The sequence below is a fragment of the Zea mays genome, chromosome 10, assembly GCF_902167145.1.
Source record: "Zea mays cultivar B73 chromosome 10, Zm-B73-REFERENCE-NAM-5.0, whole genome shotgun sequence".
NCBI lineage: Eukaryota > Viridiplantae > Streptophyta > Magnoliopsida > Poales > Poaceae > Zea > Zea mays.
The window spans coordinates 84,690,274-84,698,362 of record NC_050105.1 but is presented as its reverse complement, the minus strand read 5'-3'; the positions used below and the strand labels follow the sequence as shown (position 1 = coordinate 84,698,362).

Genomic DNA, 8,089 nt, shown 5'->3' with positions numbered 1-8,089 from the left:
GTTCATACTATGTGTGTGTAGTTCATACATGGAAAATAGCCACAAATGGTATATATGTTTAGAACACAAACAAAGACACATGTATTAGGATATATATATATATATGGTAGATCACACATAACACTTGTACAATAATTTGGGATTAAATGTACCCTTGACGGACCTTTGCTAATCAGCATACACTGAGGAGTCTTTCTTACGTACAAATGCTCGATTAAGAAGCTCACACAGATTAGACGTACATTGAACCTATAATGTCCTTGAGGCTGAATGGGAGGGTGTACGCATCTTCACGCTTGTATAAGAAATCTGCAATTCGTGCAACATTGATCGCCGTGTCGAGAAGTGCTATGGGGCGTTCCTGCTCAAGGTTGTCTTGGACGATGTCCATCCATGCCATCTCGTTTATAGCTCTAAGCTTCTCGTTGGCTTCCTCTTCTGTCACTTCGTACTGCTTCATGCAAGTCTGAACCGTGGATGCCACATGATCTAAAGAAGCTTGTTCCCGCTGCAAGAACGACAATATAATGTGAGCAAAAAAAAATTCACGACTTTAATTTGTAGAAGTAGTTCATATGTGGTGGAGAGCTAACCTCATGTGACACAATGTCGTTGCAGATGCGGCCCCACAATACAAGCGCCTCTGACGATTTTGGGGAAGGTGAAAACCCACTCGGCGTCCTCTCTAGTAGTCATGTTTCCCCTTGATGAAATGAGCGCAAGATTTGTCATCTGCATGCGACCACTACTCGGGATAGAAATTTGGAGGTGCTCCTCAACAGTGGTTGGCACGAAGTGTTCATCGCGCCATTTCACCTCAGCATGGTAGGATTTGGCAGTGTTAATCACCTATAAAATGTGTAAATATATGTACAGATGGTAATGATCTCTTAGTGTACTGTGATCTCTTGGAGCTGGCAGAATTTTGTTTACCATTTTCTTGACCAGTTCAGCGTGCATGTTCCCCTGAAGTTTTAACTCCTCTTCGATCTTGTTTGTAGTGTTCATTATGCTGACCAAGAGTACCTTCAAGCCTGCTGAAAGTTGATGAGCGATCTGTTCATCCCACTTGTCGTCATTATGTTTTTTTAATCAAGGCAATGGTAAATATTTTGTTCACCCCCGAGCTAATGCTGTGTAATAATTTCAATTAAATGTAACCGACCTTTCCATGGCTGCGGTGAAGATATTGCTCTCCTCTGTGGTGCTATAGTTGTTGTAAAGGTCATTGAAAAAGTTTGCGAATACGAGGAACTTGGTCATCATGATCCGCGAATACGAGTAATATGGCTCATGTATCACTCCAAGCATCTAGAAATGAAGCTCCACCATTCTGTCCTGCGTGAAGCGCATATCTATACGTGATTGGAAATCCTTCCACCATCTATATATATATATATATATATATATATATATATATATATATATATATATATATATATATATATATATATATATATATATATATATATATATATATATATATATATATATATATATATATATACATTCATCAGCGAGTAAATTCTCTATTCCTATATATCATTCCCTCCGTTCTTTGCTATTTCTCACATTTTATTTCAAAAATGAACTAGCCCGCGACAAATAAAAAAACGGAGGCAACAATACTATTTATATATAGTGGGTTTAGCAAACCCGTCAACATTAATTATTATTTTTTGTTAATAATAATCAAGCAAGCATCAGTGTGATGATATTGTGATGCGTAGTTTGCTTACACTGTAAGTTCTTTCAGTTCATCACAGTAGATAGCTTGCGAGATGTTGTAGTCCAGCTTGGCGAACTCTTATGGTCCTATCTCGCCCGCCCTTCTTCTCGTACACGGAGATGTAGCGCCTCGCCTCCACTCGCTTCACCCGCTTGAACCGAGGCGCCTCCAAAGCGCACCTCACCTCCTCGGCAAGCTCTGGCCAGTGGTGGCCCTGAGGATGGGGCAGAGGGGCAGTCGCTCCGGGCCCCCGAATTTATAGGGCTCAATTCTAGTCATGTGATTTAATAGTCTATCAACAAAATAATGAATATATAAATATTTAATAAGAAAATTTGAATGTAATACTATAATATATATCCTTTTATTTACTTATTATTTGATATAAATATTTTTAGATGTATTATGAGTGTTTAATTAGTAATATTTATATATTAAAAATAATTTGAAGGATCTTTATTTGAAACCTTGTCTCGGGCCTCTAAAATGTTATACCGCCGCTGGCTCTAGCCCTAGGTTCTCCTCCAGCAGCAGGGATTGCAGGCGGCTCTTGGTCCAAGCGATGATGTCAAGAATCTCCACCCCGTGAGTTCTCGTATGAGCAGCGTCATACAGCATGAGCAAGCAGCTGGCATCGTCGCTCGAGACGCTCCCGCACTCGTCTCGTAATTTCTAGTGGCGTTTTTTTTACCTTTAGAACGATATATTTTTACAGATAGATTCGGTTATCAACCGACCGTGCTATTTTTAGCGGCGGTTTCTTAAGAAAACCGTCTGTAAAAATCCATGATTTCTAGTGACGATTTTCTTAAGGAACCGTCTGTAGAAATCGAGTTCTATTGGCGGTTTTCTTAAGTAACCGACATTAGAAATTATTTTTATCCTTAATTTTTCGTGTTTTTCAAATGATCTTGTATGATAAAACTACTAAAATAAAAGTTGTAGATCTATAAAAGTTATGAAACTTTGTAGTTGACAACTTTTTTATTTGAACTTATTTCGGTTCTCAAAAATTGAATCTAAGTATGTCAAATTTAAAATTAAAATTTTGGAAACTACATCGGATGAAAAAAGTGTCAAAATAAAAATTGTAGAACTTCAAAAGTTATTCAACTTTGTAGTTGACAACTTTTTTATTTGAATTCGATTACGGTCTTAAACAAGCAATTTACACTCAAATGGTTGTAATATGTGGACAAAACAACTACAAACTAGAAACAAAGTATGTCATAGATAGAGTGATAGTGGAAGGTAAGCGCGAGGGTGAGGTCGACAGTTCGATTACTCACAACCGTGTAGCGCGCGAAAAATGCCGCGACTTGCGACAGAGGTAGGGTGGGCTGAGTCCTCTACTTAAATATTTTTTTGTTGTTTTAAAAACCCGTTTAATGTTTCTAAAAATAATTTTTACTAGCGGATTTATTACGTCGACCGCTAGTGAAAATCGATTTCCACTGGCGATTTTCTTAACTCAAACCGCAAGTGGAAATCGATTTTCACTGGCGGTCCTCAGCTACCCGCCTGTAAACATAATGATTTTTACTGGCCTCTAGTACTGACGGTTCTAAAAAACGCCAATAAAAATATGTTTATAACCGTCACTATAGAGCTCTTTTGTACTTTGTATACCCATGCTTCCTCAGCATGTAGAACCGGATCGTCGGAGCCGCCTCCGTCCTTGTCGCCGTCGTAGACAGAGCGAAGCAACTGGTCGATCTCCTCGTTGCAGCGGTAGTCCACCCCGAGACACTGCAGCGTGTCCACAAGCTCCAACTTCCGAAGCAGGTTGGAGGAGGCCATTGTTTCCTGTATGATCTGCCTCACCTGTTGCTCCTTGACCTTTGCCCTCTCCTTCATCGACAAGAGCTGCGACAGAACAAGACGTTGAAAGTAGATGCCACCCCTTGACGTAGACAGAGAGCAGCATGCATGTATGTACCTGTGACGGAGTGCATGGGATGTGGTGGAGGAAGAAGTCACCCCATGGGCTCGGGTGTAGGTCCGTGGCTTGCGCTGCGGCGCCTGTGAGGCGAGAGGGACGGGGACGCTGGTGGCCATCTCTGTTCTGCGCCCTCTCGATCACAGAGACCACTGTCGTTGCATAGTTCTGTTCTGTTCTCTGGACGGCTACTTGCTGCTGCGCGCCCTCTCGATCACAGAGACCACCTGTCTTTGCATAGTATATATATATATATATATATATATATATATATATATATATATATATATATATATATATATATATATATATATATATATATATATATATATATATATATATATATATATATATATATATATATATATATATATCACTACAAGAAAAAAAAGGCAAGGAGTGTCGGCTAAAACCTCACACTCCTACTGAAATAAGCCGACACTCTTAGTATAAGAGTATCGGTTGACCGACACTCTTAGCCGACACTCTAAAATAGACGCTCTTATTCGTATAGAAGTGTGGGGACCGACACTCTTAAGTTAAGAGTGTCGGTTCAACACGCAACCGACACTCTTATGTTAAGAGTGTCGGCCAGTGACGTGGCTGACACTCTTACTACGCGCGCGGTCAGCAACCTATCTGGGCGCATATAAGAATGTGGGGGCCGACACTCTTAGTGAATAATTTTTTTTAATACCCAATTTTATTTTTCTCCCTCCCCAGATGGGAAGCCTCCATAACAGCACAATACAAACACAACATTCAGTATATCACAACACAAGCACCATATTCAACATAACATAACACAAGCACCATATTCAATATTCAAACAAGTTCAAGTCCATAAGAAAGAAGTTCAAATCCATCTGAAACAAGTTAAAGTCCATACAAAACGCAATGATAGTAAGTTCCACACAAGCCTCCATATTAATTAATTCCATTGGTGGGTCATTGGAGCCGCCGCCACTTGTGTTCATCAATAAGTCCATAAACGTGCTCTGATCCGGAGGCGGACTAGCATGATGTGAGTCCGAACCCTTTAAAAGAAACAAACATTTGTTAGTTTACTGAAAGTCGCCTAGAGGGGGGGTGAATAGGGCGAATCTGAAATTTATAAACTTAAGCACAATTACAAGCTGGGTTAGCGTTAGAAATATGAACGAGTCCGAAAGAGAGGGCGAAAAACAAATCACAAGCAAATAAAGAGTGAGACACAAGGATTTGTTTTACCGAGGTTCGGTTCTTGCAAACCTACTCCCTGTTGAGATGGTCACAAAGACCGGGTCTCTTTCAACCCTTTACATCTCTCAAACGGTCACTTAGACCGAGTGAGCTTCTCTTCTCAATCAAACGGGACACAAAGTCTCCGCAAGGACCACCACACAATTGGTGTCTCTTGCATCGGTTACAATTGAGTTGATCACAAGAAAGAATGAGAAAAAGAAGCAATCCAAGCGCAAGAGCTCAAATGAACACAAGTCACTCTCTCTCTAGTCACTATTTGATTGAGAATGATCTATGGACTTGGGGAGTATTTGATCTCTTTGGTGTGTCTTGTATTGAATGCTATAGCTCTTGTAAGGTGTGGGAAGTCAGAAAACTTGGATGCAATGAATGGTGGGTGGTTGGGGGTATTTATAGCCCCAACCACCAAACTAGCTGTTTGGTGAAGGCGCTATCGCATGGCGCACCGGACAGTCCGGTGCGCCACCGGACACTGTCTGGTGCGCCTGCCACGTCACCTGGCCGCTGGATTCCGACCGTTGGAGCTTCTGTCTTCTGGGCCACCGGATAGGCACTGTTCACTGTCCGGTGCGCCATCTGGCTCTGCTCTGACTCTGGCGCGCACTGTAGCGCATTTAATGCCTTCTACAGACGACCGTTGGCGCGAAGTAGTCGTTGCTCCGCTGGCACACCGGACAGTCCGGTGCGTCACCGGACACTGTCCGGTGCTACACCGGACAGTCCGGTGAATTATAGCGGAGCGGCCTCCATAATTCCTGAAGGTGAGCAGTTCGGAGTTGGAGTCTCTGGTGCACCAGACACTGTCCGGTGGCACACCGGACAGTCCGGTGCGCCAGACCAGGGCGCACTTCGGCTGACTTTTGCTCTCTATATTTGAATTCTTTTTCGGTCTTTTTATTGGTTTGTTGTGAACCTTTGGCACCTGTAGAACTCATAATCTAGAGCAAACTAGTTAGTCCAATTATTTGTGTTGGGCAATTCAACCACCAAAAATAATTAGGAAAATGTGTAAGCCTATTTCCCTTTCAATCTCCCCCTTTTTGGTGATTGATGCCAATGTTGGGGCGAAGGCGAAGACGCCACCCTTCGCTCGATGCCTTCGCCATAATCGCTGGACCAATGGAGACAAGACAACGGGCAGGCTCACCCATCGTCCCATACGTCACCAGATGAAGACCTGTGACGAGGTCGTCTCATCTTGCGACCTCGTCCAGCATGGAGGCCCACGTGTGATCCGGCCCACTGTAACAGGCCCTGCGTGGCCGTTGCGCATTACGGGCCTAATTTGTAAAGGCATCCCTGTAATTATGGTCTGTAACCCCGCTTTATGGGAATATTCTGGGGATAACCTAGGTGTCTGAGGGCACATGCGTCCTTAACACAGGACGCTGGGCACTCAGATACCTATAAATACCCCCGCACAGTGCCCTTGAGAGGCTAGATTAACAGAGCTTTTGCCATCTCGTGCGAGAACCCTGTTTACGTCACTACACACCCCCGTTGGATCCCCTTGCATCAGACAGCAAGTTCCAACATTTGGCGCCCACCGTTTGTGCTACGAAAAAACCACCCGCGATGGCACCCAAGAAAGCTAGCTCGAAGGCTGACGAGGCTGCGAAGGCAGCACTGCTGGCCGCAAAAAAGGGCAAGGCCCTCGCCATCACCCACTCCACCCACCAAGAGGCTACTGAAGACGACGTTCTCCGCACCTGCGAAGACGACGCTCTCCGCACCTGCGGCCCTGAAGGACAACCGCAACCTCCCCCAGGCTTCGCCCCACCGGAGGGCGCGGACCTCACCTAGGACGGCGAAGTCCTCGGTGTCTCATCGGAAGAACAACTACAGCTGCGTGCCTTGCGCATCAAGAACCGCAATCTCCAGAGGCAAAAAGAGATACTGGAGGCCAAGCGCCAGCGTGTCTGCACTAGCCAAGGTGCGGCAAATGATACGCGACGAAGAGCAGAAGGCCCAGGACCTCGAGCGGGAGATCGCGCTGATGCAGCGCGAAGGCCACCTCGGCCTGCAGCATGGGCCACCCCTGCAACAGCGCGCACAACTGGAAGACATACGCGAAGGCCACCTCGGCCTGCAGCACGGGCCACCCCTGCAACAGCGCACGCAAATGGAAGACCTACACTTCCCCCAGCGCGACCACGCCTTCCCACACGCCGCGCCATTCCAAGGGGTCAACTACCTCGACGAGCGAAGTCCCCTGGCGCCACACCTGCAAGTGACACCCTGGCCTGCCAACTTCCGGGCAGGGACCTATCCCAAGTACAACGGCAGCACTGACCCAGCACAATACATCATGAGTTATCAGGTCGCCGTTGCATCTTCCGGAGGGGACGACGCCACGATGGCCAAGTCTTTCATCATCGCCCTTGAAGGCCCAGCTCTCACCTGATTCACCAGGTTGCCCCCGTTGTCCATTGACTCCTGGAGAAGCCTCCGGGATAAATTCCTGCTCAACTTCCAAGGGTACCGCCCAGACACCGACGCCTTGGCCGAACTCTCACTCTGCAAGCAGCTGGAAAAAGAGACTCTGCGGGAGTATTACCGCAAGTTTCTAACACTCAATTCACAGCTGCCCTCAGTCGATGACCAGATCGCCATCCACTACGCCATCAGTGGCCTCCGCGCCGGCGTCCTTTACAGCCACTGCATCAGAGATCCGCCCAAGAACCTCCAGGAATTATATCAGCTATTTGAAAAATATGCCAAATCCGAAGAGCTCCACTAGCGCAAGGTTGAGTCTCAGAGGAAACCCAAAGATGCCCCACAGTCCAGCCGCACGTGGACGAGGACTCCGCAGCCAGACTCCAGTTGAGACGGCCGCAATCAGCAGCAGGTGCACAACATCGCCAACCAGCACCCCGCTGGTGACACCCCTCGCCGCCAGGAATATCCCCCCAGAGCCGCGGAAATGGAACTCGCAGTAGGGGTCGGGGGCGTGCGCAGTCGCCGCGCCGATTCTACTGTCTTTTTCATGGCGAAGACTGCGCCCACCAAACCAGAGACTGCCCAGAGACGAAGGCCACCAAAGACAGGATGGCACGGGCGCAGCCAGCCGACAACCCTAGAGTTGTCGCGCACACTTATCAGCAACCCCCTCCACCATACATCCACGCCCCCGCCTCGCATCCACCGCACCACGCATACCAACACCACCAGGAAGT

The 8,089-nt window shown here is 46.2% G+C and overlaps 1 pseudogene; it reads right to left on the bottom strand.

Annotated features, from left to right (window-relative positions):
* Positions 1-223: 223 nt before the first annotated feature.
* LOC103642578 ((E)-beta-caryophyllene synthase-like) lies at positions 224-3,787 on the bottom strand (annotated as a pseudogene).
* Positions 3,788-8,089: the final 4,302 nt, after the last annotated feature.